The sequence below is a fragment of the Phyllobates terribilis genome, unplaced genomic scaffold (assembly GCF_046119375.1).
Source record: "Phyllobates terribilis strain yellow unplaced genomic scaffold, ASM4611937v1 Scaffold_3__8_contigs__length_932513732, whole genome shotgun sequence".
Lineage (NCBI taxonomy): Eukaryota > Metazoa > Chordata > Amphibia > Anura > Dendrobatidae > Phyllobates > Phyllobates terribilis.
In genome coordinates, this window is record NW_027362763.1 from 10,813,485 (window position 1) to 10,837,924 (window position 24,440).

General features: G+C 41.5%; 66 non-coding genes across 66 annotated transcripts; all 66 read left to right on the forward strand.

Annotated features, from left to right (window-relative positions):
• Positions 1-323: 323 nt before the first annotated feature.
• TRNAV-UAC (transfer RNA valine (anticodon UAC)) lies at positions 324-396 on the forward strand. Its single transcript has one exon. It is a non-coding gene; the product is annotated as a tRNA-Val (tRNA).
• Positions 397-620: 224 nt separating this feature from the next.
• Positions 621-693, forward strand: TRNAV-AAC (transfer RNA valine (anticodon AAC)). Its single transcript has one exon. It is a non-coding gene; the product is annotated as a tRNA-Val (tRNA).
• An 86-nt stretch (positions 694-779) lies between these two features.
• TRNAV-CAC (transfer RNA valine (anticodon CAC)) lies at positions 780-852 on the forward strand. The gene has a single exon. It is a non-coding gene; the product is annotated as a tRNA-Val (tRNA).
• Positions 853-1,267: 415 nt separating this feature from the next.
• TRNAV-UAC (transfer RNA valine (anticodon UAC)) lies at positions 1,268-1,340 on the forward strand. Its single transcript has one exon. It is a non-coding gene; the product is annotated as a tRNA-Val (tRNA).
• A 224-nt stretch (positions 1,341-1,564) lies between these two features.
• Positions 1,565-1,637, forward strand: TRNAV-AAC (transfer RNA valine (anticodon AAC)). Its single transcript has one exon. It is a non-coding gene; the product is annotated as a tRNA-Val (tRNA).
• Positions 1,638-1,724: 87 nt separating this feature from the next.
• TRNAV-CAC (transfer RNA valine (anticodon CAC)) lies at positions 1,725-1,797 on the forward strand. Its single transcript has one exon. It is a non-coding gene; the product is annotated as a tRNA-Val (tRNA).
• A 415-nt stretch (positions 1,798-2,212) lies between these two features.
• On the forward strand, positions 2,213-2,285 carry TRNAV-UAC (transfer RNA valine (anticodon UAC)). Its single transcript has one exon. It is a non-coding gene; the product is annotated as a tRNA-Val (tRNA).
• A 222-nt stretch (positions 2,286-2,507) lies between these two features.
• TRNAV-CAC (transfer RNA valine (anticodon CAC)) lies at positions 2,508-2,580 on the forward strand. The gene has a single exon. It is a non-coding gene; the product is annotated as a tRNA-Val (tRNA).
• A 415-nt stretch (positions 2,581-2,995) lies between these two features.
• Positions 2,996-3,068, forward strand: TRNAV-UAC (transfer RNA valine (anticodon UAC)). Its single transcript has one exon. It is a non-coding gene; the product is annotated as a tRNA-Val (tRNA).
• Positions 3,069-3,293: 225 nt separating this feature from the next.
• On the forward strand, positions 3,294-3,366 carry TRNAV-AAC (transfer RNA valine (anticodon AAC)). The gene has a single exon. It is a non-coding gene; the product is annotated as a tRNA-Val (tRNA).
• Positions 3,367-3,452: 86 nt separating this feature from the next.
• Positions 3,453-3,525, forward strand: TRNAV-CAC (transfer RNA valine (anticodon CAC)). Its single transcript has one exon. It is a non-coding gene; the product is annotated as a tRNA-Val (tRNA).
• A 415-nt stretch (positions 3,526-3,940) lies between these two features.
• On the forward strand, positions 3,941-4,013 carry TRNAV-UAC (transfer RNA valine (anticodon UAC)). Its single transcript has one exon. It is a non-coding gene; the product is annotated as a tRNA-Val (tRNA).
• A 224-nt stretch (positions 4,014-4,237) lies between these two features.
• TRNAV-AAC (transfer RNA valine (anticodon AAC)) lies at positions 4,238-4,310 on the forward strand. The gene has a single exon. It is a non-coding gene; the product is annotated as a tRNA-Val (tRNA).
• Positions 4,311-4,396: 86 nt separating this feature from the next.
• On the forward strand, positions 4,397-4,469 carry TRNAV-CAC (transfer RNA valine (anticodon CAC)). The gene has a single exon. It is a non-coding gene; the product is annotated as a tRNA-Val (tRNA).
• Positions 4,470-4,883: 414 nt separating this feature from the next.
• TRNAV-UAC (transfer RNA valine (anticodon UAC)) lies at positions 4,884-4,956 on the forward strand. The gene has a single exon. It is a non-coding gene; the product is annotated as a tRNA-Val (tRNA).
• A 224-nt stretch (positions 4,957-5,180) lies between these two features.
• Positions 5,181-5,253, forward strand: TRNAV-AAC (transfer RNA valine (anticodon AAC)). The gene has a single exon. It is a non-coding gene; the product is annotated as a tRNA-Val (tRNA).
• An 86-nt stretch (positions 5,254-5,339) lies between these two features.
• Positions 5,340-5,412, forward strand: TRNAV-CAC (transfer RNA valine (anticodon CAC)). Its single transcript has one exon. It is a non-coding gene; the product is annotated as a tRNA-Val (tRNA).
• A 414-nt stretch (positions 5,413-5,826) lies between these two features.
• TRNAV-UAC (transfer RNA valine (anticodon UAC)) lies at positions 5,827-5,899 on the forward strand. Its single transcript has one exon. It is a non-coding gene; the product is annotated as a tRNA-Val (tRNA).
• Positions 5,900-6,611: 712 nt separating this feature from the next.
• On the forward strand, positions 6,612-6,684 carry TRNAV-UAC (transfer RNA valine (anticodon UAC)). The gene has a single exon. It is a non-coding gene; the product is annotated as a tRNA-Val (tRNA).
• Positions 6,685-6,908: 224 nt separating this feature from the next.
• TRNAV-AAC (transfer RNA valine (anticodon AAC)) lies at positions 6,909-6,981 on the forward strand. Its single transcript has one exon. It is a non-coding gene; the product is annotated as a tRNA-Val (tRNA).
• An 86-nt stretch (positions 6,982-7,067) lies between these two features.
• TRNAV-CAC (transfer RNA valine (anticodon CAC)) lies at positions 7,068-7,140 on the forward strand. Its single transcript has one exon. It is a non-coding gene; the product is annotated as a tRNA-Val (tRNA).
• Positions 7,141-7,553: 413 nt separating this feature from the next.
• TRNAI-UAU (transfer RNA isoleucine (anticodon UAU)) lies at positions 7,554-7,626 on the forward strand. Its single transcript has one exon. It is a non-coding gene; the product is annotated as a tRNA-Ile (tRNA).
• Positions 7,627-7,850: 224 nt separating this feature from the next.
• Positions 7,851-7,923, forward strand: TRNAV-AAC (transfer RNA valine (anticodon AAC)). Its single transcript has one exon. It is a non-coding gene; the product is annotated as a tRNA-Val (tRNA).
• An 86-nt stretch (positions 7,924-8,009) lies between these two features.
• On the forward strand, positions 8,010-8,082 carry TRNAV-CAC (transfer RNA valine (anticodon CAC)). Its single transcript has one exon. It is a non-coding gene; the product is annotated as a tRNA-Val (tRNA).
• Positions 8,083-8,497: 415 nt separating this feature from the next.
• Positions 8,498-8,570, forward strand: TRNAV-UAC (transfer RNA valine (anticodon UAC)). Its single transcript has one exon. It is a non-coding gene; the product is annotated as a tRNA-Val (tRNA).
• A 224-nt stretch (positions 8,571-8,794) lies between these two features.
• Positions 8,795-8,867, forward strand: TRNAV-AAC (transfer RNA valine (anticodon AAC)). The gene has a single exon. It is a non-coding gene; the product is annotated as a tRNA-Val (tRNA).
• An 87-nt stretch (positions 8,868-8,954) lies between these two features.
• Positions 8,955-9,027, forward strand: TRNAV-CAC (transfer RNA valine (anticodon CAC)). Its single transcript has one exon. It is a non-coding gene; the product is annotated as a tRNA-Val (tRNA).
• A 415-nt stretch (positions 9,028-9,442) lies between these two features.
• Positions 9,443-9,515, forward strand: TRNAV-UAC (transfer RNA valine (anticodon UAC)). Its single transcript has one exon. It is a non-coding gene; the product is annotated as a tRNA-Val (tRNA).
• A 224-nt stretch (positions 9,516-9,739) lies between these two features.
• On the forward strand, positions 9,740-9,812 carry TRNAV-AAC (transfer RNA valine (anticodon AAC)). The gene has a single exon. It is a non-coding gene; the product is annotated as a tRNA-Val (tRNA).
• An 86-nt stretch (positions 9,813-9,898) lies between these two features.
• Positions 9,899-9,971, forward strand: TRNAV-CAC (transfer RNA valine (anticodon CAC)). Its single transcript has one exon. It is a non-coding gene; the product is annotated as a tRNA-Val (tRNA).
• Positions 9,972-10,386: 415 nt separating this feature from the next.
• Positions 10,387-10,459, forward strand: TRNAV-UAC (transfer RNA valine (anticodon UAC)). The gene has a single exon. It is a non-coding gene; the product is annotated as a tRNA-Val (tRNA).
• A 224-nt stretch (positions 10,460-10,683) lies between these two features.
• On the forward strand, positions 10,684-10,756 carry TRNAV-AAC (transfer RNA valine (anticodon AAC)). The gene has a single exon. It is a non-coding gene; the product is annotated as a tRNA-Val (tRNA).
• Positions 10,757-10,842: 86 nt separating this feature from the next.
• On the forward strand, positions 10,843-10,915 carry TRNAV-CAC (transfer RNA valine (anticodon CAC)). The gene has a single exon. It is a non-coding gene; the product is annotated as a tRNA-Val (tRNA).
• Positions 10,916-11,330: 415 nt separating this feature from the next.
• On the forward strand, positions 11,331-11,403 carry TRNAV-UAC (transfer RNA valine (anticodon UAC)). Its single transcript has one exon. It is a non-coding gene; the product is annotated as a tRNA-Val (tRNA).
• A 224-nt stretch (positions 11,404-11,627) lies between these two features.
• On the forward strand, positions 11,628-11,700 carry TRNAV-AAC (transfer RNA valine (anticodon AAC)). Its single transcript has one exon. It is a non-coding gene; the product is annotated as a tRNA-Val (tRNA).
• Positions 11,701-11,786: 86 nt separating this feature from the next.
• Positions 11,787-11,859, forward strand: TRNAV-CAC (transfer RNA valine (anticodon CAC)). Its single transcript has one exon. It is a non-coding gene; the product is annotated as a tRNA-Val (tRNA).
• Positions 11,860-12,274: 415 nt separating this feature from the next.
• TRNAV-UAC (transfer RNA valine (anticodon UAC)) lies at positions 12,275-12,347 on the forward strand. Its single transcript has one exon. It is a non-coding gene; the product is annotated as a tRNA-Val (tRNA).
• A 1,916-nt stretch (positions 12,348-14,263) lies between these two features.
• TRNAV-AAC (transfer RNA valine (anticodon AAC)) lies at positions 14,264-14,336 on the forward strand. The gene has a single exon. It is a non-coding gene; the product is annotated as a tRNA-Val (tRNA).
• An 87-nt stretch (positions 14,337-14,423) lies between these two features.
• Positions 14,424-14,496, forward strand: TRNAV-CAC (transfer RNA valine (anticodon CAC)). The gene has a single exon. It is a non-coding gene; the product is annotated as a tRNA-Val (tRNA).
• A 415-nt stretch (positions 14,497-14,911) lies between these two features.
• TRNAV-UAC (transfer RNA valine (anticodon UAC)) lies at positions 14,912-14,984 on the forward strand. The gene has a single exon. It is a non-coding gene; the product is annotated as a tRNA-Val (tRNA).
• Positions 14,985-15,208: 224 nt separating this feature from the next.
• TRNAD-AUC (transfer RNA aspartic acid (anticodon AUC)) lies at positions 15,209-15,281 on the forward strand. Its single transcript has one exon. It is a non-coding gene; the product is annotated as a tRNA-Asp (tRNA).
• An 86-nt stretch (positions 15,282-15,367) lies between these two features.
• Positions 15,368-15,440, forward strand: TRNAV-CAC (transfer RNA valine (anticodon CAC)). The gene has a single exon. It is a non-coding gene; the product is annotated as a tRNA-Val (tRNA).
• Positions 15,441-15,855: 415 nt separating this feature from the next.
• TRNAV-UAC (transfer RNA valine (anticodon UAC)) lies at positions 15,856-15,928 on the forward strand. Its single transcript has one exon. It is a non-coding gene; the product is annotated as a tRNA-Val (tRNA).
• Positions 15,929-16,152: 224 nt separating this feature from the next.
• Positions 16,153-16,225, forward strand: TRNAA-AGC (transfer RNA alanine (anticodon AGC)). The gene has a single exon. It is a non-coding gene; the product is annotated as a tRNA-Ala (tRNA).
• A 574-nt stretch (positions 16,226-16,799) lies between these two features.
• TRNAV-UAC (transfer RNA valine (anticodon UAC)) lies at positions 16,800-16,872 on the forward strand. The gene has a single exon. It is a non-coding gene; the product is annotated as a tRNA-Val (tRNA).
• A 224-nt stretch (positions 16,873-17,096) lies between these two features.
• On the forward strand, positions 17,097-17,169 carry TRNAV-AAC (transfer RNA valine (anticodon AAC)). Its single transcript has one exon. It is a non-coding gene; the product is annotated as a tRNA-Val (tRNA).
• A 574-nt stretch (positions 17,170-17,743) lies between these two features.
• On the forward strand, positions 17,744-17,816 carry TRNAV-UAC (transfer RNA valine (anticodon UAC)). Its single transcript has one exon. It is a non-coding gene; the product is annotated as a tRNA-Val (tRNA).
• A 224-nt stretch (positions 17,817-18,040) lies between these two features.
• Positions 18,041-18,113, forward strand: TRNAV-AAC (transfer RNA valine (anticodon AAC)). Its single transcript has one exon. It is a non-coding gene; the product is annotated as a tRNA-Val (tRNA).
• An 86-nt stretch (positions 18,114-18,199) lies between these two features.
• TRNAV-CAC (transfer RNA valine (anticodon CAC)) lies at positions 18,200-18,272 on the forward strand. Its single transcript has one exon. It is a non-coding gene; the product is annotated as a tRNA-Val (tRNA).
• A 415-nt stretch (positions 18,273-18,687) lies between these two features.
• TRNAV-UAC (transfer RNA valine (anticodon UAC)) lies at positions 18,688-18,760 on the forward strand. Its single transcript has one exon. It is a non-coding gene; the product is annotated as a tRNA-Val (tRNA).
• Positions 18,761-18,984: 224 nt separating this feature from the next.
• TRNAV-AAC (transfer RNA valine (anticodon AAC)) lies at positions 18,985-19,057 on the forward strand. Its single transcript has one exon. It is a non-coding gene; the product is annotated as a tRNA-Val (tRNA).
• Positions 19,058-19,143: 86 nt separating this feature from the next.
• On the forward strand, positions 19,144-19,216 carry TRNAV-CAC (transfer RNA valine (anticodon CAC)). Its single transcript has one exon. It is a non-coding gene; the product is annotated as a tRNA-Val (tRNA).
• A 415-nt stretch (positions 19,217-19,631) lies between these two features.
• On the forward strand, positions 19,632-19,704 carry TRNAV-UAC (transfer RNA valine (anticodon UAC)). The gene has a single exon. It is a non-coding gene; the product is annotated as a tRNA-Val (tRNA).
• A 224-nt stretch (positions 19,705-19,928) lies between these two features.
• On the forward strand, positions 19,929-20,001 carry TRNAV-AAC (transfer RNA valine (anticodon AAC)). Its single transcript has one exon. It is a non-coding gene; the product is annotated as a tRNA-Val (tRNA).
• An 86-nt stretch (positions 20,002-20,087) lies between these two features.
• Positions 20,088-20,160, forward strand: TRNAV-CAC (transfer RNA valine (anticodon CAC)). The gene has a single exon. It is a non-coding gene; the product is annotated as a tRNA-Val (tRNA).
• Positions 20,161-20,574: 414 nt separating this feature from the next.
• Positions 20,575-20,647, forward strand: TRNAV-UAC (transfer RNA valine (anticodon UAC)). The gene has a single exon. It is a non-coding gene; the product is annotated as a tRNA-Val (tRNA).
• Positions 20,648-20,871: 224 nt separating this feature from the next.
• Positions 20,872-20,944, forward strand: TRNAV-AAC (transfer RNA valine (anticodon AAC)). Its single transcript has one exon. It is a non-coding gene; the product is annotated as a tRNA-Val (tRNA).
• Positions 20,945-21,030: 86 nt separating this feature from the next.
• On the forward strand, positions 21,031-21,103 carry TRNAV-CAC (transfer RNA valine (anticodon CAC)). The gene has a single exon. It is a non-coding gene; the product is annotated as a tRNA-Val (tRNA).
• A 415-nt stretch (positions 21,104-21,518) lies between these two features.
• TRNAV-UAC (transfer RNA valine (anticodon UAC)) lies at positions 21,519-21,591 on the forward strand. Its single transcript has one exon. It is a non-coding gene; the product is annotated as a tRNA-Val (tRNA).
• A 224-nt stretch (positions 21,592-21,815) lies between these two features.
• On the forward strand, positions 21,816-21,888 carry TRNAV-AAC (transfer RNA valine (anticodon AAC)). Its single transcript has one exon. It is a non-coding gene; the product is annotated as a tRNA-Val (tRNA).
• Positions 21,889-21,974: 86 nt separating this feature from the next.
• Positions 21,975-22,047, forward strand: TRNAV-CAC (transfer RNA valine (anticodon CAC)). The gene has a single exon. It is a non-coding gene; the product is annotated as a tRNA-Val (tRNA).
• A 414-nt stretch (positions 22,048-22,461) lies between these two features.
• TRNAV-UAC (transfer RNA valine (anticodon UAC)) lies at positions 22,462-22,534 on the forward strand. Its single transcript has one exon. It is a non-coding gene; the product is annotated as a tRNA-Val (tRNA).
• Positions 22,535-22,758: 224 nt separating this feature from the next.
• Positions 22,759-22,831, forward strand: TRNAV-AAC (transfer RNA valine (anticodon AAC)). The gene has a single exon. It is a non-coding gene; the product is annotated as a tRNA-Val (tRNA).
• Positions 22,832-23,404: 573 nt separating this feature from the next.
• Positions 23,405-23,477, forward strand: TRNAV-UAC (transfer RNA valine (anticodon UAC)). The gene has a single exon. It is a non-coding gene; the product is annotated as a tRNA-Val (tRNA).
• Positions 23,478-23,701: 224 nt separating this feature from the next.
• Positions 23,702-23,774, forward strand: TRNAV-AAC (transfer RNA valine (anticodon AAC)). The gene has a single exon. It is a non-coding gene; the product is annotated as a tRNA-Val (tRNA).
• A 574-nt stretch (positions 23,775-24,348) lies between these two features.
• Positions 24,349-24,421, forward strand: TRNAV-UAC (transfer RNA valine (anticodon UAC)). Its single transcript has one exon. It is a non-coding gene; the product is annotated as a tRNA-Val (tRNA).
• The last annotated feature ends 19 nt before the right edge of the window (positions 24,422-24,440 follow it).

Consider the following 24,440-nt stretch of genomic DNA (forward strand, 5'->3'; position numbering starts at 1 on the left):
TGACAACAGTGTGTGGTTTTGACAGTTGATAGGTTATCACAATTCAAGTAACACCTGAGAGTTTTAGGGTGCAAAACTAGGCATCTACGTGCTTTTTCTCTTTCTTTTTGGCTTTTGGACAAAGGCATGAGAATGCTTTGTCCAAAATGTTTTTTTCCATGCAAATCCAGCTCAGCTACGTTTAAACCAGAATCACGTTAGCCTGACAAGTGAAAAGTTCCCTCATTGAAAGATGCAAGTTTTGCTTTTCAGATCATGCCATTACTCTGTTTCCACTTTTGCTCTTGATTGCTTGACGTGAACATTTCACTCCTTTTCATGAAGTTTCTGTAGTGTAGTGGTTATCACGTTCGCTTTACACGCGAAAGGTCCCTGGTTCGACACCGGGCAGAAACATGTGTTTGTGAGCATTTTCTCTCACACAAGGCTATACTGTTGTTTTGGGCAGCATGATTTTCACCCATTTGATTCACAATGGCCTGACAAATGAACGCATGTTCCCTGGTTGAAAAATGCCCTTTGTCCTGTTTTTAAATATTGAGGTAAACCTGTTGGCTTTGGGTGGATGATTTTGTTCAATTGCATTTAGGTATGTGTGAATGTCTTTGCTAGTACCGTGAGTTTCTGTAGTGTAGCGGTTATCATGTTCGCCTAACATGCGAAAGGTTCCCAGTTCGAAACTGGGCAGAAACATAATTTTATTGTTTGCTATCAAAGCGTTTGCCTTTCGGTCCTTGATCTTGATTGCATGCCGTGACCACAGAAGCTTTTACCGTCTAGTTTCTGTAGTGTAGCGGTTATCACGTTCGCCTCACACGCGAAAGGTCCCCGGTTCGATACCGGGCAGAAACATGTGATTTATTCTTTATTTCCAAATGCAAGATTATATTGTTGGTTTGAGCAGCATTTTTTTCACCGCTACGATTTCTACGTGAGTTTGCTTTTGACAACAGTGTGTGGTTTTGACAGTTGATAGGTTATCACAATTCAAGTAACACCTGAGAGTTTTAGGGTGCAAAACTAGGCATCTACGTGCTTTTTCTCTTTCTTTTTGGCTTTTGGACAAAGGCATGAGAATGCTTTATCCAAAATGTTTTTTTCCATGCAAATCCAGCTCACCTACGTTTAAACCAGAATCACGTTAGCCTGACAAGTGAAAAGTTCCCTCATTGAAAGATGCAAGTTTTGCTTTTCAGATGATGCCATTACTCTGTTTCCACTTTTGCACTTGATTGCTTGACGTGAACATTTCACTCCCTTTCATGAAGTTTCTGTAGTGTAGTGGTTATCACGTTCGCTTTACACGCGAAAGGTCCCTGGTTTGACACCGGGCAGAAACATGTGTTTGTGAGCATTTTTTCTCACACAAGGCTATACTGTTGGTTTGGGCAGCATGATTTTCACCCATTTGATTCACAATGGCCTGACAAATGAACGCATGTTCCCTGGTTGAAAAATGCCCTTTGTCCTGTTTTTAAACATTGAGGTAAACCTGTTGGCTTTGGGTGGATGATTTTGTTCAATTGCATTTAGGTATGTGTGAATGTCTTTGGTAGTACCGTGAGTTTCTGTAGTGTAGCGGTTATCACGTTCGCCTAACACGCGAAAGGTCCCCAGTTCGAAACTGGGCAGAAACTTAATTTTATTGTTTGCTATCAAAGCGTTTGCCTTTCGGTCCTTGATCTTGATTGCATGCCGTGACCACAGAAGCTTTTTTCTGTCTAGTTTCTGTAGTGTAGCGGTTATCACGTTCGCCTCACACGCGAAAGGTCCCCGGTTCGATACCGGGCAGAAACATGTGATTTATTCTTTATTTCCAAATGCAAGATTATATTGTTGGTTTGAGCAGCATTTTTTTCACCGCTACGATTTCTACGTGAGTTTGCTTTTGACAACAGTGTGTGGTTTTGACAGTTGATAGGTTATCACAATTCAAGTAACACCTGAGAGTTTTAGGGTGCAAAGCTAGGCATCTACGTGCTTTTTCTCTTTCTTTTTGGCTTTTGGACAAAGGCATGAGAATGCTTTGTCCAAAATGTTTTTTTCCATGCAAATCCAGCTCAGCTACGTTTAAACCAGAATCACGTTAGCCTGACAAGTGAAAAGTTCCCTCATTGAAAGATGCAAGTTTTGCTTTTCAGATGATGCCATTACTCTGTTTCCACTTTTGCTCTTGATTGCTTGACGTGAACATTTCACTCCTTTTCATGAAGTTTCTGTAGTGTAGTGGTTATCACGTTCGCTTTACATGCGAAAGGTCCCTGGTTCGACACCGGGCAGAAACGTGTTTGTGAGCATTTTTTCTCACACAAGGCTATACTGTTGGTTTGGGCAGCATGATTTTCACCCATTTGATTCAGAATGGCCTGACAAATGAACGCATGTTCCCTGGTTGAAAAATGCCCTTTGTCTTGTTTTTAAACATTGAGGTAAACCTGTTGGCTTTGGGTGGATGATTTTGTTCAATTGCATTTAGGTATGTGTGAATGTCTTTGGTAGTACCGTGAGTTTCTGTAGTGTAGCGGTTATCACGTTCGCCTCACACGCGAAAGGTCCCCGGTTCGATACCGGGCAGAAACATGTGATTTATTCTTTATTTCCAAATGCAAGATTATATTGTTGGTTTGAGCAGCATTTTTTTCACCGCTACGATTTCTACGTGAGTTTGCTTTTAACAACAGTTTGTGGTTTTGACAGTTGATAGGTTATCACAATTCAAGTAACACCTGAGAGTTTTAGGGTGCAAAACTAGGCATCTACGTGCTTTTTCTCTTTCTTTTTGGCTTTTGGACAAAGGCATGAGAATGCTTTATCCAAAATGTTTTTTTCCATGCAAATCCAGCTCAGCTACGTTTAAACCAGAATCACGTTAGCCTGACAAGTGAAAAGTTCCCTCATTGAAAGATGCAAGTTTTGCTTTTCAGATGATGCCATTACTCTGTTTCCACTTTTGCTCTTGATTGCTTGACGTGAACATTTCACTCCTTTTCATGAAGTTTCTGTAGTGTAGTGGTTATCACGTTCGCTTTACATGCGAAAGGTCCCTGGTTCGACACCGGGCAGAAACATGTGTTTGTGAGCATTTTTTTCTCACACAAGGCTATACTGTTGGTTTGGGCAGCATGATTTTCACCCATTTGATTCACAATGGCCTGACAAATGAACGCATGTTCCCTGGTTGAAAAATGCCCTTTGTCCTGTTTTTAAACATTGAGGTAAACCTGTTGGCTTTGGGTGGATGATTTTGTTCAATTGCATTTAGGTATGTGTGAATGTCTTTGGTAGTACCGTGAGTTTCTGTAGTGTAGCGGTTATCACGTTCGCCTAACACGCGAAAGGTCCCCAGTTCGAAACTGGGCAGAAACATAATTTTATTGTTTGCTATCAAAGCGTTTGCCTTTCGGTCCTTGATCTTGATTGCATGCCGTGACCACAGAAGCTTTTTCCGTCTAGTTTCTGTAGTGTAGCGGTTATCACGTTTGCCTCACACGTGAAAGGTCCCCGGTTCGATACCGGGCAGAAACATGTGATTTATTCTTTATTTCCAAATGCAAGATTATATTGTTGGTTTGAGCAGCATTTTTTTCACTGCTACGATTTCTACGTGAGTTTGCTTTTGACAACAGTGTGTGGTTTTGACAGTTGATAGGTTATCACAATTCAAGTAACACCTGAGAGTTTTAGGGTGCAAAACTAGGCATCTACGTGCTTTTTCTCTTTCTTTTTGGCTTTTGGACAAAGGCATGAGAATGCTTTGTCCAAAATGTTTTTTTCCATGCAAATCCAGCTCAGCTACGTTTAAACCAGAATCACGTTAGCCTGACAAGTGAAAAGTTCCCTCATTGAAAGATGCAAGTTTTGCTTTTCAGATGATGCCATTACTCTGTTTCCACTTTTGCTCTTGATTGCTTGACGTGAACATTTCACTCCTTTTCATGAAGTTTCTGTAGTGTAGTGGTTATCATGTTCGCTTTACACGCGAAAGGTCCCTGCTTCGACACCGGGCAGAAACATGTGTTTGTGAGCATTTTTTCTCACACAAGGCTATACTGTTGGTTTGGGCAGCATGATTTTCACCCATTTGATTCACAATGGCCTGACAAATGAACGCATGTTCCCTGGTTGAAAAATGCCCTTTGTCCTGTTTTTAAACATTGAGGTAAACCTGTTGGCTTTGGGTGGATGATTTTGTTCAATTGCATTTAGGTATGTGTGAATGTCTTTGGTAGTACCGTGAGTTTCTGTAGTGTAGCGGTTATCACGTTCGCCTAACACGCGAAAGGTCCCCAGTTCGAAACTGGGCAGAAACATAATTTTATTGTTTGCTATCAAAGCGTTTGCCTTTCGGTCCTTGATCTTGATTGCATGCTGTGACCACAGAATCTTCTTCCGTCTAGTTTCTGTAGTGTAGCGGTTATCACGTTCGCCTCACACGCAAAAGGTCCCCGGTTCGATACCGGGCAGAAACATGTGATTTATTCTTTATTTCCAAATGCAAGATTATATTGTTGGTTTGAGCAGCATTTTTTTCACTGCTACGATTTCTACGTGAGTTTGCTTTTGACAATAGTGTGTGGTTTTGACAGTTGATAGGTTATCACAATTCAAGTAACACCTGAGAGTTTTAGGGTGCAAAACTAGGCATCTACGTGCTTTTTCTCTTTCTTTTTGGCTTTTGGACAAAGGCATGAGAATGCTTTATCCAAAATGTTTTTTCCATGCAAATCCAGCTCAGCTACGTTTAAACCAGAATCACGTTAGCCTGACAAGTGAAAAGTTCCCTCATTGAAAGATGCAAGTTTTGCTTTTCAGATGATGCCATTACTCTGTTTCCACTTTTGCTCTTGATTGCTTGACGTGAACATTTCACTCCTTTTCATGAAGTTTCTGTAGTGTAGTGGTTATCACGTTCGCTTTACACGCGAAAGGTCCCTGGTTTGACACCGGGCAGAAACATGTGTTTGTGAGCATTTTTTCTCACACAAGGCTATACTGTTGGTTTGGGCAGCATGATTTTCACCCATTTGATTCACAATGGCCTGACAAATGAACGCATGTTCCCTGGTTGAAAAATGCCCTTTGTCCTGTTTTTAAACATTGAGGTAAACCTGTTGGCTTTGGGTGGATGATTTTGTTCAATTGCATTTAGGTATGTGTGAATGTCTTTGGTAGTACCGTGAGTTTCTGTAGTGTAGCGGTTATCACGTTCGCCTAACACGCGAAAGGTCCCCAGTTCGAAACTGGGCAGAAACATAATTTTATTGTTTGCTATCAAAGCGTTTGCCTTTCGGTCCTTGATCTTGATTGCGTGCCGTGACCACAGAAGCTTTTTCAGTCTAGTTTCTGTAGTGTAGCAGTTATCACGTTCGCCTCACACGCGAAAGGTCCCCGGTTCGATACCGGGCAGAAACATGTGATTTATTCTTTATTTTCAAATGCAAGATTATATTGTTGGTTTGAGCAGCATTTTTTTAACCACTACGATTTCTACGTGAGTTTGCTTTTGACAACAGTGTGTGGTTTTGACAGTTGATAGGTTATCACAATTCAAGTAACACCTGAGAGTTTTAGGGTGCAAAACTAGGCATCTACGTGTTTTTTCTCTTTCTTTTTGGCTTTTGGACAAAGGCATGAGAATGCTTTATCCAAAATGTTTTTTCCATGCAAATCCAGCTCAGCTACGTTTAAACCAGAATCACGTTAGCCTGACAAGTGAAAAGTTCCCTCATTGAAAGATGCAAGTTTTGCTTTTCAGATGATGCCATTACTCTGTTTCCACTTTTGCTCTTGATTGCTTGATGTGAACATTTCACTCCTTTTCATGAAGTTTCTGTAGTGTAGTGGTTATCACGTTTGCTTTACACGCGAAAGGTCCCTGGTTTGACACCGGGCAGAAACATGTGTTTGTGAGCATTTTTTCTCACACAAGGCTATACTGTTGGTTTGGGCAGCATGATTTTCACCCATTTGATTCACAATGGCCTGACAAATGAACGCATGTTCCCTGGTTGAAAAATGCCCTTTGTCTTGTTTTTAGACATTGAGGTAAACCTGTTGGCTTTGGGTGGATGATTTTGTTCAATTGCATTTAGGTATGTGTGAATGTCTTTGGTAGTACCGTGAGTTTCTGTAGTGTAGCGGTTATCACGTTCGCCTCACACGCGTAAGGTCCCCGGTTCGATACCGCGCAGTAACTTGTGATTTATTCTTTATTTCCAAATGCAAGATTATATTGTTGGTTTGAGCAGCATTTTTTTCACCGCTACGATTTCTACGTGAGTTTGCTTTTGACAACAGTGTGTGGTTTTGACAGTTGATAGGTTATCACAATTTAAGTAACACCTGAGAGTTTTAGGGTGCAAAACTAGGCATCTACGTGCTTTTTCTCTTTCTTTTTGGCTTTTGGACAAAGGCATGAGAATGCTTTATCCAAAATGTTTTTTTCCATGCAAATCCAGCTCAGCTACGTTTAAACCAGAATCACGTTAGCCTGACAAGTGAAAAGTTCCCTCATTGAAAGATGCAAGTTTTGCTTTTCAGATGATGCCATTACTCTGTTTCCACTTTTGCTCTTGATTGCTTGACGTGAACATTTCACTCCTTTTCATGAAGTTTCTGTAGTGTAGTGGTTATCACGTTCGCTTTACACGCGAAAGGTCCCTGGTTCGACACCGGGCAGAAACATGTGTTTGTGAGCATTTTTTCTCACACAAGGCTATACTGTTGGTTTGGGCAGCATGATTTTCACCCATTTGATTCACAATGGCCTGACAAATGAACGCATGTTCCCTGGTTGAAAAATGCCCTTTGTCCTGTTTTTAAACATTGAGGTAAACCTGTTGGCTTTGGGTGGATGATTTTGTTCAATTGCATTTAGGTATGTGTGAATGTCTTTGGTAGTACCGTGAGTTTCTGTAGTGTAGCGGTTATCACGTTCGCTTAACACGCGAAAGGTCCCCAGTTCGAAACTGGGCAGAAACATAATTTTATTGTTTGCTATCAAAGCGTTTGCCTTTCGGTCCTTGATCTTGATTGCATGCCGTGACCACAGAAAATTTTTCCGTCTAGTTTCTGTAGTGTAGCGGTTATCACGTTCGCCTCACACGCGAAAGGTCCCCGGTTCGATACCGGGCAGAAACATGTGATTTATTCTTTATTTCCAAATGCAAGATTATATTGTTGGTTTGAGCAGCAGTTTTTTCACCGCTACGATTTCTACGTGAGTGTGCTTTTGACAAGTGTGTGGTTTTGACAGTTGATAGGTTATCACAATTCAAGTAACACCTGAGAGTTTTAGGGTGCAAAACTAGGCATCTACGTGCTTTTTCTCTTTCTTTTTGGCTTTTGGACAAAGGCATGAGAATGCTTTATCCAAAATGTTTTTTTCCATGCAAATCCAGCTCAGCTACGTTTAAACCAGAATCACGTTAGCCTGACAAGTGAAAAGTTCCCTCATTGAAAGATGCAAGTTTTGCTTTTCAGATGATGCCATTACTCTGTTTCCACTTTTGCTCTTGATTGCTTGACGTGAACATTTCACTCCTTTTCATGAAGTTTCTGTAGTGTAGTGGTTATCACGTTCGCTTTATACGCAAAAGGTCCCTGGTTCGAAACCGGGCAGAAACATGTGTTTGTGAGCATTTTTTCTCACACAAGGCTATACTGTTGGTTTGGGCAGCATGATTTTCACCCATTTGATTCACAATGGCCTGACAAATGAACGCATGTTCCCTGGTTGAAAAATGCCCTTTGTCCTGTTTTTAAACATTGAGGTAAACCTGTTGGCTTTGGGTGGATGATTTTGTTCAATTGCATTTAGGTATGTGTGAATGTCTTTGGTAGTACCGTGAGTTTCTGTAGTGTAGCGGTTATCACGTTCGCCTAACACGCGAAAGGTCCCCAGTTCGAAACTGGGCAGAAACATAATTTTATTGTTTGCTATCAAAGCGTTTCCCTTTCGGTCCTTGATCTTGATTGCATGCCGTGACCACAGAAGCTTTTTCCGTCTAGTTTCTGTAGTGTAGCGCTTATCATGTTCGCCTCACACGCGAAAGGTCCCCGGTTCGATACCGGGCAGAAACATGTGATTTATTCTTTATTTCCAAATGCAAGATTATATTGTTGGTTTGAGCAGCATTTTTTTCACCGCTACGATTTCTACGTGAGTTTGCTTTTGACAACAGTGTGTGGTTTTGACAGTTGATAGGTTATCACAATTCAAGTAACACCTGAGAGTTTTAGGGTGCAAAACTAGGCATCTACGTGCTTTTTCTCTTTCTTTTTGGCTTTTGGACAAAGGCATGAGAATTCTTTGTCCAAAATGTTTTTTTCCATGCAAATCCAGCTCAGCTACGTTTAAACCAGAATCACGTTAGCCTGACAAGTGAAAAGTTCCCTCATTGAAAGATGCAAGTTTTGCTTTTCAGATGATGCCATTACTCTGTTTCCACTTTTGCTCTTGATTGCTTGACGTGAACATTTCACTCCTTTTCATGAAGTTTCTGTAGTGTAGTGGTTATCACGTTCGCTTTACACGCGAAAGGTCCCTGGTTCGACACCGGGCAGAAACATGTGTTTGTGAGCATTTTTTCTCACACAAGGCTATACTGTTGGTTTGGGCAGCATGATTTTCACCCATTTGATTCACAATGGCCTGACAAATGAACGCATGTTCCCTGGTTGAAAAATGCCCTTTGTCCTGTTTTTAAACATTGAGGTAAACCTGTTGGCTTTGGGTGGATGATTTTGTTCAATTGCATTTAGGTATGTGTGAATGTCTTTGGTAGTACCGTGAGTTTCTGTAGTGTAGCGGTTATCACGTTCGCCTAACACGCGAAAGGTCCCCAGTTCGAAACTGGGCAGAAACTTAATTTTATTGTTTGCTATCAAAGCGTTTGCCTTTCGGTCCTTGATCTTGATTGCATGCCGTGACCACAGAAGCTTTTTTCCGTCTAGTTTCTGTAGTGTAGCGCTTATCACGTTCGCCTCACACGCGAAAGGTCCCCGGTTCGATACCGGGCAGAAACATGTGATTTATTCTTTATTTCCAAATGCAAGATTATATTGTTGGTTTGAGCAGCATTTTTTTCACCGCTACGATTTCTACGTGAGTTTGCTTTTGACAACAGTGTGTGGTTTTGACAGTTGATAGGTTATCACAATTCAAGTAACACCTGAGAGTTTTAGGGTGCAAAACTAGGCATCTACGTGCTTTTTCTCTTTCTTTTTGGCTTTTGGACAAAGGCATGAGAATGCTTTGTCCAAAATGTTTTTTTCCATGCAAATCCAGCTCAGCTACGTTTAAACCAGAATCACGTTAGCCTGACAAGTGAAAAGTTCCCTCATTGAAAGATGCAAGTTTTGCTTTTCAGATGATGCCATTACTCTGTTTCCACTTTTGCTCTTGATTGCTTGACGTGAACATTTCACTCCTTTTCATGAAGTTTCTGTAGTGTAGTGGTTATCACGTTCGCTTTACACGTGAAAGGTCCCTGGTTCGACACCGGGCAGAAACATGTGTTTGTGAGCATTTTTTCTCACACAAGGCTATACTGTTGGTTTGGGCAGCATGATTTTCACCCATTTGATTCACAATGGCCTGACAAATGAACGCATGTTCCCTGGTTGAAAAATGCCCTTTGTCCTGTTTTTAAACATTGAGGTAAACCTGTTGGCTTTGGGTGGATGATTTTGTTCAATTGCATTTAGGTATGTGTGAATGTCTTTGGTAGTACCGTGAGTTTCTGTAGTGTAGCGGTTATCACGTTCGCCTAACACGCGAAAGGTCCCCAGTTCGAAACTGGGCAGAAACATAATTTTATTGTTTGCTATCAAAGCGTTTGCCTTTCGGTCCTTGATCTTGATTGCATGCCGTGACCACAGAAGCTTTTTCCGTCTAGTTTCTGTAGTGTAGCGGTTATCACGTTCGCCTCACACGCGAAAGGTCCCCGGTTCGATACCGGGCAGAAACATGTGATTTATTCTTTATTTCCAAATGCAAGATTATATTGTTGGTTTGAGCAGCATTTTTTTCACCGCTACGATTTCTACGTGAGTTTGCTTTTGACAACAGTGTGTGGTTTTGACAGTTGATAGGTTATCACAATTCAAGTAACACCTGAGAGTTTTAGGGTGCAAAACTAGGCATCTACGTGCTTTTTCTCTTTCTTTTTGGCTTTTGGACAAAGGCATGAGAATGCTTTGTCCAAAATGTTTTTTTCCATGCAAATCCAGCTCAGCTACGTTTAAACCAGAATCACGTTAGCCTGACAAGTGAAAAGTTCCCTCATTGAAAGATGCAAGTTTTGCTTTTCAGATGATGCCATTACTCTGTTTCCACTTTTGCTCTTGATTGCTTGATGTAAACATTTCACTACTTTTCATGAAGTTTCTGTAGTGTAGTGGTTATCACGTTCGCTTTACACGCAAAAGGTCCCTGGTTTGACACCGGGCAGAAACATGTGTTTGTGAGCATTTTTTCTCACACAAGGCTATACTGTTGGTTTGGGCAGCATGATTTTCACCCATTTGATTCACAATGGCCTGACAAATGAACGCATGTTCCCTGGTTGAAAAATGCCCTTTGTCCTGTTTTTAAACATTGAGGTAAACCTGTTGGCTTTGGGTGGATGATTTTGTTCAATTGCATTTAGGTATGTGTGAATGTCTTTGGTAGTACCGTGAGTTTCTGTAGTGTAGCGGTTATCACGTTCGCCTAACACGTGAAAGGTCCCAAGTTCGAAACTGGGCAGAAACATAATTTTATTGTTTGCTATCAAAGCGTTTGCCTTTCGGTCCTTGATCTTGATTGCATGCCGTGACCACAGAAGCTTTTTCCGTCTAGTTTCTGTAGTGTAGCGGTTATCACGTTCGCCTCACACGTGAAAGGTCCCCGGTTCGATACCGGGCAGAAACATGTGATTTATTCTTTATTTCCAAATGCAAGATTATATTGTTGGTTTGAGCAGCATTTTTTTCACTGCTACGATTTCTATGTGAGTTTGCTTTTGACAACAGTGTGTGGTTTTGACAGTTGATAGGTTATTACAATTCAAGTAACACCTGAGAGTTTTAGGGTGCAAAACTAGGCATCTACGTGCTTTTTCTCTTTCTTTTTGGCTTTTGGACAAAGGCATGAGAATGCTTTGTCCAAAATGTTTTTTTCCATGCAAATCCAGCTCAGCTATGTTTAAACCAGAATCACGTTAGCCTGACAAGTGAAAAGTTCCCTCATTGAAAGATGCAAGTTTTGCTTTTCAGATGATGCCATTACTCTGTTTCCACTTTTGCTCTTGATTGCTTGACGTGAACATTTCACTCCTTTTCATGAAGTTTCTGTAGTGTAGTGGTTATCATGTTCGCTTTACATGCGAAAGGTCCCTGGTTCGACACCGGGCAGAAACATGTGTTTGTGAGCATTTTCTCTCACACAAGGCTATACTGTTGGTTTGGGCAGCATGATTTTCACCCATTTGATTCACAATGGCCTGACAAATGAACGCATGTTCCCTCGTTGAAAAATGCCCTTTGTCCTGTTTTTAAACATTGAGGTAAACCTGTTGGCTTTGGGTGGATGATTTTGTTCAATTGCATTTAGGTATGTGTGAATGTGTTTGGTAGTACCGTGAGTTTCTGTAGTGTAGCGGTTATCTCGTTCGCCTAACACGCGAAAGGTCCCCAGTTCGAAACTGGGCAGAAACACAATTTTATTGTTTGCTATCAAAGCGTTTGCCTTTCGGTCCTTGATCTTGATTGCATGCCGTGACCACAGAAGCTTTTTCCGTCTAGTTTCTGTAGTGTAGCGGTTATCACGTTCGCCTCACACGCGAAAGGTCCCCGGTTCGATACCGGGCAGAAACATGTGATTTATTCTTTATTTCCAAATGCAAGATTATATTGTTGGTTTGAGCAGCATTTTTTTCACCGCTACGATTTCTACGTGAGTTTGCTTTTGACAATAGTGTGTGGTTTTGACAGTTGATAGGTTATCACAATTCAAGTAACACCTGAGAGTTTTAGGGTGCAAAACTAGGCATCTACGTGTTTTTTCTCTTTCTTTTTGGCTTTTGTTCAAAGGCATGAGAATGCTTTGTCCAAAATGTTTTTTTCCATGCAAATCCAGCTCAGCTACGTTTAAACCAGAATCACGTTAGCCTGACAAGTGAAAAGTTCCCTCATTGAAAGATGCAAGTTTTGCTTTTCAGATGATGCCATTACTCTGTTTCCACTTTTGCTCTTGATTGCTTGACGTGAACATTTCACTCCTTTTCATGAAGTTTCTGTAGTGTAGTGGTTATCACGTTAGCTTTACACGCGAAAGGTCCCTGGTTTGACACCGGGCAGAAACATGTGTTTGTGAGCATTTTTTCTCACACAAGGCTATACTGTTGGTTTGGGCAGCAGGTGAGCTGAGTTCATTGGACATGAGCTCACCTCATGCACATCACTGACAGCGTGGGAGAATTCTCCTGCACTCAGCACTTCAGCGTGAGAATTTTCCCACGCTGTCAGTGACGTGCATGAGGTGAGCCGAGTTCATTGGACATGACCTCGGCTCATCTGGATGCCGTCACAGCGAGACAGTGAGGAGCGCAAGCATGCCTGCGCTTCTCAGTGTCTGCGGGATGACAGACTGGATGGCAGCGTTCTGCTGCGGTCCAGCCAGTCATCTCGATGTAGCAGAGCTGAAGCTGTCGTGGGAACCATGGAAAGGTAAGGATGAGGTTGGTTTATTATTTTTCTTTTATTGCAGGAGATCGTTGGCTTCAGCTGGAATGGGCGTGACGGTAAGTATGGTTTAATTTAGAACAATAAAGGACTGTGTCTTTATTTCAATTAAAGGACTTTATTCTGGGTGTTTGTGTTTTTTTTAACTTTGACTATGGGGTTAGTAATGGGGGTGTCTTATAGACGCCTCTCCATTACTAACCTGGGCTTGATGTCAGCTGGCATTATAAGCTGACATCAACCCCAACCCTATTACCCCCTGCCACCGCACCAGGGCAGCGTGGAAGAGCGAGGCTAAGTGCCAGAATTGGCGCATCCTATGAATGCGCCATTTCTGGGGCGGCTGACGGCTGGTGTTTCTAGCCTGGGAGGGGGCCAATATTCATGGCTCCCTTCCTGGGCTATTAATATCAGCCCCCAGCTGTCTGCCTAGCCTTTGCTAGCTATTAAATTAGGGGGGACCCCACGTCATTTTTTTTGGGGGGTCCCCCATTTTAATAGCTAGTAAAGGCTATGTATTCAGCTGGGGGCTGATATTAGTAGCCTGGGAAGCTCCGTGGGTATTACCCCCTTCCCAGGCTTCAAACATCTGCCCCAGCCGTCTGCTTAACCTCCGCTAGAGCCTAAAATTAAGGGGAACCCCACGCCAATTTTTTTAATAATAAATCCTTTATTTTAATACTAAATGACAAGTACAGTAACCAACACTATCACTGTACTTCATATATATGTGACTGACATGTTTCTATCTATCTAATCTATGTGTGATGCTCTATCTTTCTGTTCTAAATTGTCGGGTACCGCTGCTGAATTGCCGGCCGGCTTTTTTAAAGAGACAGTGCATGAAAACACTAATATTTTTTTTAATAAATCCTTTACACTAAATGACAAGTGCAGTAACCAACACTGTCACTGTGCTTCTTATATGTGTGACTGACATGTTTCTATCTATCTAATCTATGTGTGATGCTCTATTCCTTCTTGTCTAAATTGTCGGGTACCGGTGTATGCCGCTGCTGAATTTGCCGGCCGGCTTTTTTAAAGAGAGTGTCTTCTGAGCAGTTTGTCAGCTTTTGGACACCTTTGCAGGTGCTTTCTATGTGTTTCTATGTGTTTTTGTTTGCCTGCCATTGGTTTTAACGGTGTTCGACGGTGTTCTAAGGTGTTCGACGAACAGTTCGACGAACAGTTCCTCGAACATCCCGGTGTTCGACGAACCGAACCGAACCCGAACACTACGGGGGTGGCTCAACACTAGTTATCACGTTCGCTTTACACGCAAAAGGTCCCTGGTTTGACACCGGGCAGAAACATGTGTTTGTGAGCATTTTTTCTCACACAAGGCTATACTGTTGGTTTGTGCAGCATGATTTTCACCCATTTGATTCACAATGGCCTGACAAATGAACGCATGTTCCCTGGTTGAAAAATGCCCTTTGTCCTGTTTTTAAACATTGAGGTAAACATGTTGGCTTTGGGTGGATGATTTTGTTCAATTGCATTTAGGTATGTGTGAATGTCTTTGGTAGTACCGTGAGTTTCTGTAGTGTAGCGGTTATCACGATCGCCTAACACGCGAAAGGTCCCCAGTTCAAAACTGGGCAGAAACTTAATTTTATTGTTTGCTATCAAAACGTTTGCCTTTCGGTCCTTGATCTTGATTGCATGCCGTGACCACAGAAGCTTTTTTCCGTCTAGTTTCTGTAGTGTAGCGGTTATCACGTTCGCCTCACACGCGAAAGGTCCCCGGTTCGATACCGGGCAGAAACATGTGATTTATTCTTTATTTCCAAATGCAAGATTATATTGTTGGTTTGAGCAGCATTTTTTTCACTGCTACGATTTCTACGTGAGTTTGCTTTTGACAACAGTGTGTGGTTTTGACAGTTGATAGGTTATCACAATTCAAGTAACACCTGAGAGTTTTAGGGTGCAAAACTAGGCATCTACGTGCTTTTTCTCTTTCTTTTTGGCTTTTGGACAAAGGCATGAGAATGCTTTGTCCAAAATGTTTTTTTCCATGCAAATCCAGCTCAGCTACGTTTAAACCAGAATCACGTTAGCCTGACAAGTGAAAAGTTCCCTCATTGAAAGATGCAAGTTTTGCTTTTCAGATGATGCCATTACTCTGTTTCCACTTTTGCTCTTGATTGCTTGACGTGAACATTTCACTCCTTTTCATGAAGTTTCTGTAGTGTAGTGGTTATCACGTTCGCTTTACACGCGAAAGGTCCCTGGTTCGACACCGGGCAGAAACATGTGTTTGTGAGCATTTTTTCTCACACAAGGCTATACTGTTGGTTTGGGCAGCATGATTTTCACCCATTTGATTCACAATGGCCTGACAAATGAACGCATGTTCCCTGGTTGAAAAATGCCCTTTGTCCTGTTTTTAAACATTGAGGTAAACCTGTTGGCTTTGGGTGGATGATTTTGTTCAATTGCATTTAGGTATGTGTGAATGTCTTTGGTAGTACCGTGAGTTTCTGTAGTGTAGCGGTTATCATGTTCGCCTATCATGCGAAAGGTCCTCAGTTCGAAACTGGGCAGAAACATAATTTTATTGTTTGCTATCAAAGCGTTTGCCTTTCGGTCCTTGATCTTGATTGCATGCCGTGACCACAGAAGCTTTTTCCGTCTACTTTCTGTAGTGTAGCAGTTATCACGTTCGCCTCACACGCGAAAGGTCCCCGGTTCGATACCGGGCAGAAACATGTGATTTATTCTTTATTTCCAAATGCAAGATTATATTGTTGGTTTGAGCAGCATTTTTTTCACCGCTACGATTTCTACGTGAGTTTGCTTTTGACAACAGTGTGTGGTTTTGACAGTTGATAGGTTATCACAATTCAAGTAACACCTGAGAGTTTTAGGGTGCAAAACTAGGCATCTACGTGCTTTTTCTCTTTCTTTTTGGCTTTTGGACAAAGGCATGAGAATGCTTTGTCCAAAATGTTTTTTTCCATGCAAACCCAGCTCAGCTACGTTTAAACCAGAATAACGTTAGCCTGACAAGTGAAAAGTTCCCTCATTGAAAGATGCAAGTTTTGCTTTTCAGATGATGCCATTACTCTGTTTCCACTTTTGCTCTTGATTGCTTGACGTGAACATTTCACTCCTTTTCATGAAGTTTCTGTAGTGTAGTGGTTATCACGTTCGCTTTACACGCGAAAGGTCCCTGGTTCGACACCGGGCAGAAACATGTGTTTGTGAGCATTTTTTCTCACACAAGGCTATACTGTTGGTTTGGGCAGCATGATTTTCACCCATTTGATTTACAATGGCCTGACAAATGAACGCATGTTCCCTGGTTGAAAAATGCCCTTTGCCCTGTTTTTAAACATTGAGGTGAACCTGTTGGCTTTGGGTGGATGATTTTGTTCAATTGCATTTAGGTATGTGTGAATGTCTTTGGTAGTACCGTGAGTTTCTGTAGTGTAGTGGTTATCATGTTCGCCTAGCATGCGAAAGGTCCCCAGTTCGAAACTGGGCAGAAAAATAATTTTATTGTTTGCTATCAAAGCGTTTGCCTTTTGGTCCTTGATCTTGATTGCATGCCGTGACCACAGAAGCTTTTTCCGTCTACTTTCTGTATTGTAGCGGTTATCACGTTCGCCTCTCACGCGAAAGGTCCCCGGTTCGATACCGGGCAGAAACATGTGATTTATTCTTTATTTCCAAATGCAAGATTATATTGTTGGTTTGAGCAGCATTTTTTTCACCGCTACGATTTCTACGTGAGTTTGCTTTTGACAACAGTGTGTGGTTTTGACGGTTGATAGGTTATCACAATTCAAGTAACACCTGAGAGTTTTAGGGTGCAAAACTAGGCATCTACGTGCTTTTTCTCTTTCTTTTTGGCTTTTGGACAAAGGCATGAGAATGCTTTGTCCAAAATGTTTTTTTCCATGCAAATCCAGCTCAGCTACGTTTAAACCAGAATCACGTTAGCCTGACAAGTGAAAAGTTCCCTCATTGAAAGATGCAAGTTTTGCTTTTCAGATGATGCCATTACTCTGTTTCCACTTTTGCTCTTGATTGCTTGACGTGAACATTTCACTCCTTTTCATGAAGTTTCTGTAGTGTAGTGGTTATCACGTTCGCTTTACACGCGAAAGGTCCCTGGTTCGACACCGGGCAGAAACATGTGTTTGTGAGCATTTTTTCTCACACAAGGCTATACTGTTGGTTTGGGCAGCATGATTTTCACCCATTTGATTCACAATGGCCTGACAAATGAACGCATGTTCCCTGGTTGAAAAATGCCCTTTGTCCTGTTTTTAAACATTGAGGTAAACCTGTTGGCTTTGGGTGGATGATTTTGTTCAATTGCATTTAGGTATGTGTGAATGTCTTTGGTAGTACCGTGAGTTTCTGTAGTGTAGCGGTTATTACGTTCGCCTAACATGCGAAAGGTCCCCAGTTCGAAACTGGGCAGAAACATAATTTTATTGTTTGCTATCAAAGCGTTTGCCTTTCGGTCCTTGATCTTGATTGCATGCCATGACCACAAAAGCTTTTTCCGTCTACTTTCTGTAGTGTAGCGGTTATCACGTTCGCCTCACACGCGATAGGTCCCCAGTTCGATACCGGGCAGAAACATGTGATTTATTCTTTATTTCCAAATGCAAGATTATATTGTTGGTTTGAGCAGCATTTTTTTCACCGCTACGATTTCTACGTGAGTTTGCTTTTGACAACAGTGTGTGGTTTTGACAGTTGATAGGTTATCACAATTCAAGTAACACCTGAGAGTTTTAGGGTGCAAAACTAGGCATCTACGTGCTTTTTCTCTTTCTTTTTGGCTTTTGGACAAAGGCATGAGAATGCTTTGTCCAAAATGTTTTTTTCCATGGAAATCCAGCTCAGCTACGTTTAAACCAGAATCACGTTAGCCTGACAAGTGAAAAGTTCCCTCATTGAAAGATGCAAGTTTTGCTTTTCAGATGATGCCATTACTCTGTTTCCACTTTTGCTCTTGATTGCTTGACGTGAACATTTCACTCCTTTTCATGAAGTTTCTGTAGTGTAGTGGTTATCACGTTCGCTTTACACGCGAAAGGTCCCTGGTTCGACACCGGGCAGAAACATGTGTTTGTGAGCATTTTTTCTCACACAAGGCTATACTGTTGGTTTGGGCAGCATGATTTTCATCCATTTGATTCACAATGGCCTGACAAATGAACGCATGTTCCCTGGTTGAAAAATGCCCTTTGTCCTGTTTTTAAACATTGAGGTAAACCTGTTGGCTTTGGGTGGATGATTTTGTTCAATTGCATTTAGGTATGTGTGAATGTCTTTGGTAGTACCGTGAGTTTCTGTAGTGTAGCGGTTATTATGTTCGCCTAACATGCGAAAGGTCCCCAGTTCGAAACTGGGCAGAAACATAATTTTATTGTTTGCTATCAAAGCGTTTGCCTTTCGGTCCTTGATCTTGATTGCATGCCGTGACCACAGAAGCTTTTTCCGTCTACTTTCTGTAGTGTAGCCGTTATCACGTTCGCCTCACACGCGAAAGGTCCCCGGTTCGATACCGGGCAGAAACATGTGATTTATTCTTTATTTCCAAATGCAAGATTATATTGTTGGTTTGAGCAGCATTTTTTTCACCGCTACGATTTCTACGTGAGTTTGCTTTTGACAACAGTGTGTGGTTTTGACAGTTGATAGGTTATCACAATTCAAGTAACACCTGAGAGTTTTAGGGTGCAAAACTAGGCATCTACGTGCTTTTTCTCTTTCTTTTTGGCTTTTGGACAAAGGCATGAGAATGCTTTGTCCAAAATGTTTTTTTCCATGCAAATCCAGCTCAGCTACGTTTAAACCAGAATCACGTTAGCCTGACAAGTGAAAAGTTCCCTCATTGAAAGATGCAAGTTTTGCTTTTCAGATGATGCCATTACTCTGTTTCCACTTTTGCTCTTGATTGCTTGACGTGAACATTTCACTCCTTTTCATGAAGTTTCTGTAGTGTAGTGGTTATCACGTTCGCTTTACACGCGAAAGGTCCCTGGTTCGACACCGGGCAGAAACATGTGTTTGTGAGCATTTTTTCTCACACAAGGCTATACTGTTGGTTTGGGCAGCATGATTTTCACCCATTTGATTCACAATGGCCTGACAAATGAACGCATGTTCCCTGGTTGAAAAATGCCCTTTGTCCTGTTTTTAAACATTGAGGTAAACCTGTTGGCTTTGGGTGGATGATTTTGTTCAATTGCATTTAGGTATGTGTGAATGTCTTTGGTAGTACCGTGAGTTTCTGTAGTGTAGCGGTTATCACGTTCGCCTAACACGCGAAAGGTCCCCAGTTCAAAACTGGGCAGAAACATAATTTTATTGTTTGCTATCAAAGCGTTTGCCTTTTGGTCCTTGATCTTGATTGCATGCCGTGACCACAGAAGCTTTTTCCGTCTAGTTTCTGTAGTGTAGCCGTTATCACGTTCGCCTCACACGCGAAAGGTCCCCGGTTCGATACCGGGCAGAAACATGTGATTTATTCTTTATTTCCAAATGCAAGATTATATTGTTGGTTTGAGCAGCATTTTTTTCACCGCTACGATTTCTACGTGAGTTTGCTTTTGACAACAGTGTGTGGTTTTGACAGTTGATAGGTTATCACAATTCAAGTAACACCTAAGAGTTTTAGGGTGCAAAACTAGGCATCTACGTGCTTTTTCTCTTTCTTTTTGGATTTTGGACAAAGGCATGAGAATGCTTTATCCAAAATGTTTTTTTCCATGCAAATCCAGCTCAGCTACGTTTAAACCAGAATCACGTTAGCCTGACAAGTGAAAAGTTCCCTCATTGAAAGATGCAAGTTTTGCTTTTCAGATGATGCCATTACTCTGTTTCCACTTTTGCACTTGATTGCTTGACGTGAACATTTCACTCCTTTTCATGAAGTTTCTGTAGTGTAGTGGTTATCACGTTCGCTTTACACGCGAAAGGTCCCTGGTTTGACACCGGGCAGAAACATGTGTTTGTGAGCATTTTTTCTCACACAAGGCTATACTGTTGGTTTGGGCAGCATGATTTTCACCCATTTGATTCACAATGGCCTGACAAATGAACGCATGTTCCCTGGTTGAAAAATGCCCTTTGTCCTGTTTTTAAACATTGAGGTAAACCTGTTGGCTTTGGGTGGATGATTTTGTTCAATTGCATTTAGGTATGTGTGAATGTCTTTGGTAGTACCGTGAGTTTCTGTAGTGTAGCGGTTATTATGTTCGCCTAACATGCGAAAGGTCCCCAGTTCGAAACTGGGCAGAAACATAATTTTATTGTTTGCTATCAAAGCGTTTGCCTTTCGGTCCTTGATCTTGATTGCATGCCGTGACCACAAAAGCTTTTTCCGTCTAGTTTCTGTAGTGTAGCGGTTATCATGTTCGCCTCACATGCGAAAGGTCCCCGGTTCGATACCGGGCAGAAACATGTGATTTATTCTTTATTTCCAAATGCAAGATTATATTGTTGGTTTGAGCAGCATTTTTTTCACCGCTACGATTTCTACGTGAGTTTGCTTTTGACAACAGTGTGTGGTTTTGACAGTTGATAGGTTATCACAATTCAAGTAACACCTGAGAGTTTTAGGGTGCAAAACTAGGCATCTACGTGCTTTTTCTCTTTCTTTTTGGCTTTTGGACAAAGGCATGAGAATGCTTTGTCCAAAATGTTTTTTTCCATGCAAATCCAGCTCAGCTACGTTTAAACCAGAATCACGTTAGCCTGACAAGTGAAAAGTTCCCTCATTGAAAGATGCAAGTTTTGCTTTTCAGATGATGCCATTACTCTGTTTCCACTTTTGCTCTTGATTGCTTGACGTGAACATTTCACTCCTTTCATGAAGTTTCTGTAGTGTAGTGGTTATCACGTTCGCTTTACACGCGAAAGGTCCCTGGTTCGACACCGGGCAGAAACATGTGTTTGTGAGCATTTTTTCTCACACAAGGCTATACTGTTGGTTTGGGCAGCATGATTTTCACCCATTTGATTCACAATGGCCTGACAAATGAACGCATGTTCCCTGGTTGAAAAATGCCCTTTGTCCTGTTTTTAAACATTGAGGTAAACCTGTTGGCTTTGGGTGGATGATTTTGTTCAATTGCATTTAGGTATGTGTGAATGTCTTTGGTAGTACCGTGAGTTTCTGTAGTGTAGCGGATATTACGTTCGCCTAACATACGAAAGGTCCCCAGTTCGAAACTGGGCAGAAACATAATTTTATTGTTTGCTATCAAAGCGTTTGCCTTTCGGTCCTTGATCTTGATTGCATGCCATGACCACAAAAGCTTTTTCCGTCTACTTTCTGTAGTGTAGCGGTTATCACGTTCGCCTCACACGCGATAGGTCCCCGGTTCGATACCGGGCAGAAACATGTGATTTATTCTTTATTTCCAAATGCAAGATTATATTGTTGGTTTGAGCAGCATTTTTTTCACCGCTACGATTTCTACGTGAGTTTGCTTTTGACAACAGTGTGTGGTTTTGACAGTTGATAGGTTATCACAATTCAAGTAACACCTGAGAGTTTTAGGGTGCAAAACTAGGCATCTACGTGCTTTTTCTCTTTCTTTTTGGCTTTTGGACAAAGGCATGAGAATGCTTTGTCCAAAATGTTTTTTTCCATGCAAATCCAGCTCAGCTACGTTTAAACCAGAATCACGTTAGCCTGACAAGTGAAAAGTTCCCTCATTGAAAGATGCAAGTTTTGCTTTTCAGATGATGCCATTACTCTGTTTCCACTTTTGCTCTTGATTTCTTGACGTGAACATTTCACTCCTTTTCATGAAGTTTCTGTAGTGTAGTGGTTATCACGTTCGCTTTACACGCGAAAGGTCCCTGGTTCGACACTGGGCAGAAACATGTGTTTGTGAGCATTTTTTCTCACACAAGGCTATACTGTTGGTTTGGGCAGCATGATTTTCACCCATTTGATTCACAATGGCCTGACAAATGAACGCATGTTCCCTGGTTGAAAAATGCCCTTTGTCCTGTTTTTAAACATTGAGGTAAACCTGTTGGCTTTGGGTGGATGATTTTGTTCAATTGCATTTAGGTATGTGTGAATGTCTTTGGTAGTACCGTGAGTTTCTGTAGTGTAGTGGTTATTATGTTCGCCTAACATGCGAAAGGTCCCCAGTTCGAAACTGGGCAGAAACATAATTTTATTGTTTGCTATCAAAGCGTTTGCCTTTCGGTCCTTGATCTTGATTGCATGCCGTGACCAGAGAAGCTTTTTCCGTCTAGTTTCTGTAGTGTAGCGGTTATCACGTTCGCCTCACACGCGAAAGGTCCCCGGTTCGATACCGGGCAGAAACATGTGATTTATTCTTTATTTCCAAATGCAAGATTATATTGTTGGTTTGAGCAGCATTTTTTTCACCGCTACGATTTCTACGTGAGTTTGCTTTTGACAACAGTGTGTGGTTTTGACAGTTGATAGGTTATCACAATTCAAGTAACACCTGAGAGTTTTAGGGTGCAAAACTAGGCATCTACGTGCTTTTTCTCTTTCTTTTTGGCTTTTGGACAAAGGCATGAGAATGCTTTGTCCTAATGTTTTTTTCCATGCAAATCCAGCTCAGCTATGTTTAAACCAGAATCACGTTAGCCTGACAAGTGAAAAGTTCCCTCATTGAAAGATGCAAGTTTTGCTTTTCAGATGATGCCATTACTCTGTTTCCACTTTTGCTCTTGATTGCTTGACGTGAACATTTCACTCCTTTTCATGAAGTTTCTGTAGTGTAGTGGTTATCACGTTCGCTTTACACGCGAAAGGTCCCTGGTTCGACACCGGGCAGAAACATGTGTTTGTGAGCATTTTTTCTCACACAAGGCTATACTGTTGGTTTGGGCAGCATGATTTTCACCCATTTGATTCACAATGGCCTGACAAATGAACGCATGTTCCCTGGTTGAAAAATGCCCTTTGTCCTGTTTTTAAACATTGAGGTGAACGTGTTGGCTTTGGGTGGATGATTTTGTTCAATTGCAGTTAGGTATGTGTGAATGTCTTTGGTAGTACCGTGAGTTTCTGTAGTGTAGTGGTTATCATGTTTGCCTAACATGCGAAAGGTCCCCAGTTCGAAACTGGGCAGAAACATAATTTTATTGTTTGCTATCAAAGCGTTTGCCTTTCGGTCCTTGATCTTGATTGCATGCCGTGACCACAGAAGCTTTTTCCGTCTACTTTCTGTAGTGTAGCAGTTATCACGTTCGCCTCACACGCGAAAGGTCCGCGGTTTGATACCGGGCAGAAACATGTGATTTATTCTTTATTTCCAAATGCAAGATTATATTGTTGGTTTGAGCAGCATTTTTTTCACCCCTACGATTTCTACGTGAGTTTGCTTTTGACAACAGTGTGTGGTTTTGACAGTTGATAGGTTATCACAATTCAAGTAACACCTGAGAGTTTTAGGGTGCAAAACTAGGCATCTACGTGCTTTTTCTCTTTCTTTTTGGCTTTTGGACAAAGGCATGAGAATGCTTTGTCCAAAATGTTTTTTTCCATGCAAATCCAGCTCAGCTACGTTTAAACCAGAATCATGTTAGCCTGACAAGTGAAAAGTTCCCTCATTGAAAGATGCAAGTTTTGCTTTTCAGATGATGCCATTACTCTGTTTCCACTTTTGCTCTTGATTGCTTGACGTGAACATTTCACTCCTTTCATGAAGTTTCTGTAGTGTAGTGGTTATCACGTTTGCTTTACACGCGAAAGGTCCCTGGTTCGACACCGGGCAGAAACATGTGTTTGTGAGCATTTTTTCTCACACAAGGCTATACTGTTGGTTTGGGCAGCATGATTTTCACCCATTTGATTCACAATGGCCTGACAAATGAACGCATGTTCCCTGGTTGAAAAATGCCCTTTGTCCTGTTTTTAAACATTGAGGTGAACTTGTTGGTTTTGGGTGGATGATTTTGTTCAATTGCATTTAGGTATGTGTGAATGTCTTTGGTAGTACCGTGAGTTTCTGTAGTGTAGTGGTTATCACGTTTGCCTAACATGCGAAAGGTCCCCAGTTCGAAACTGGGCAGAAACATAATTTTATTGTTTGCTATCAAAGCGTTTGCCTTTCGGTCCTTGATCTTGATTGCATGCTGTGACCACAGAAGCTTTTACCGTCTACTTTCTGTAGTGTAGCGGTTATCACGTTCGCCTCTCACGCGAAAGGTTCCCGGTTCGATACCGGGCAGAAACATGTGATTTATTCTTTATTTCCAAATGCAAGATTATATTGTTGGTTTGAGCAGCATTTTTTTCACCGCTACGATTTCTACGTGAGTTTGCTTTTGACAACAGTGTGTGGTTTTGACAGTTGATAGGTTATCACAATTCAAGTAACACCTGAGAGTTTTAGGGTGCAAAACTAGGCATCTACGTGCTTTTTCTCTTTCTTTTTGGCTTTTGGACAAAGGCATGAGAATGCTTTGTCCAAAATGTTTTTTTCCATGCAAATCCAGCTCAGCTACGTTTAAACCAGAATCACGTTAGCCTGACAAGTGAAAAGTTCCCTCATTGAAAGATGCAAGTTTTGCTTTTCAGATGATGCCATTACTCTGTTTCCACTTTTGCTCTTGATTGCTTGACGTGAACATTTCACTCCTTTTCATGAAGTTTCTGTAGTGTAGTGGTTATCACGTTCGCTTTACACGCGAAAGGTCCCTGGTTCGACACTGGGCAGAAACATGTGTTTGTGAGCATTTTT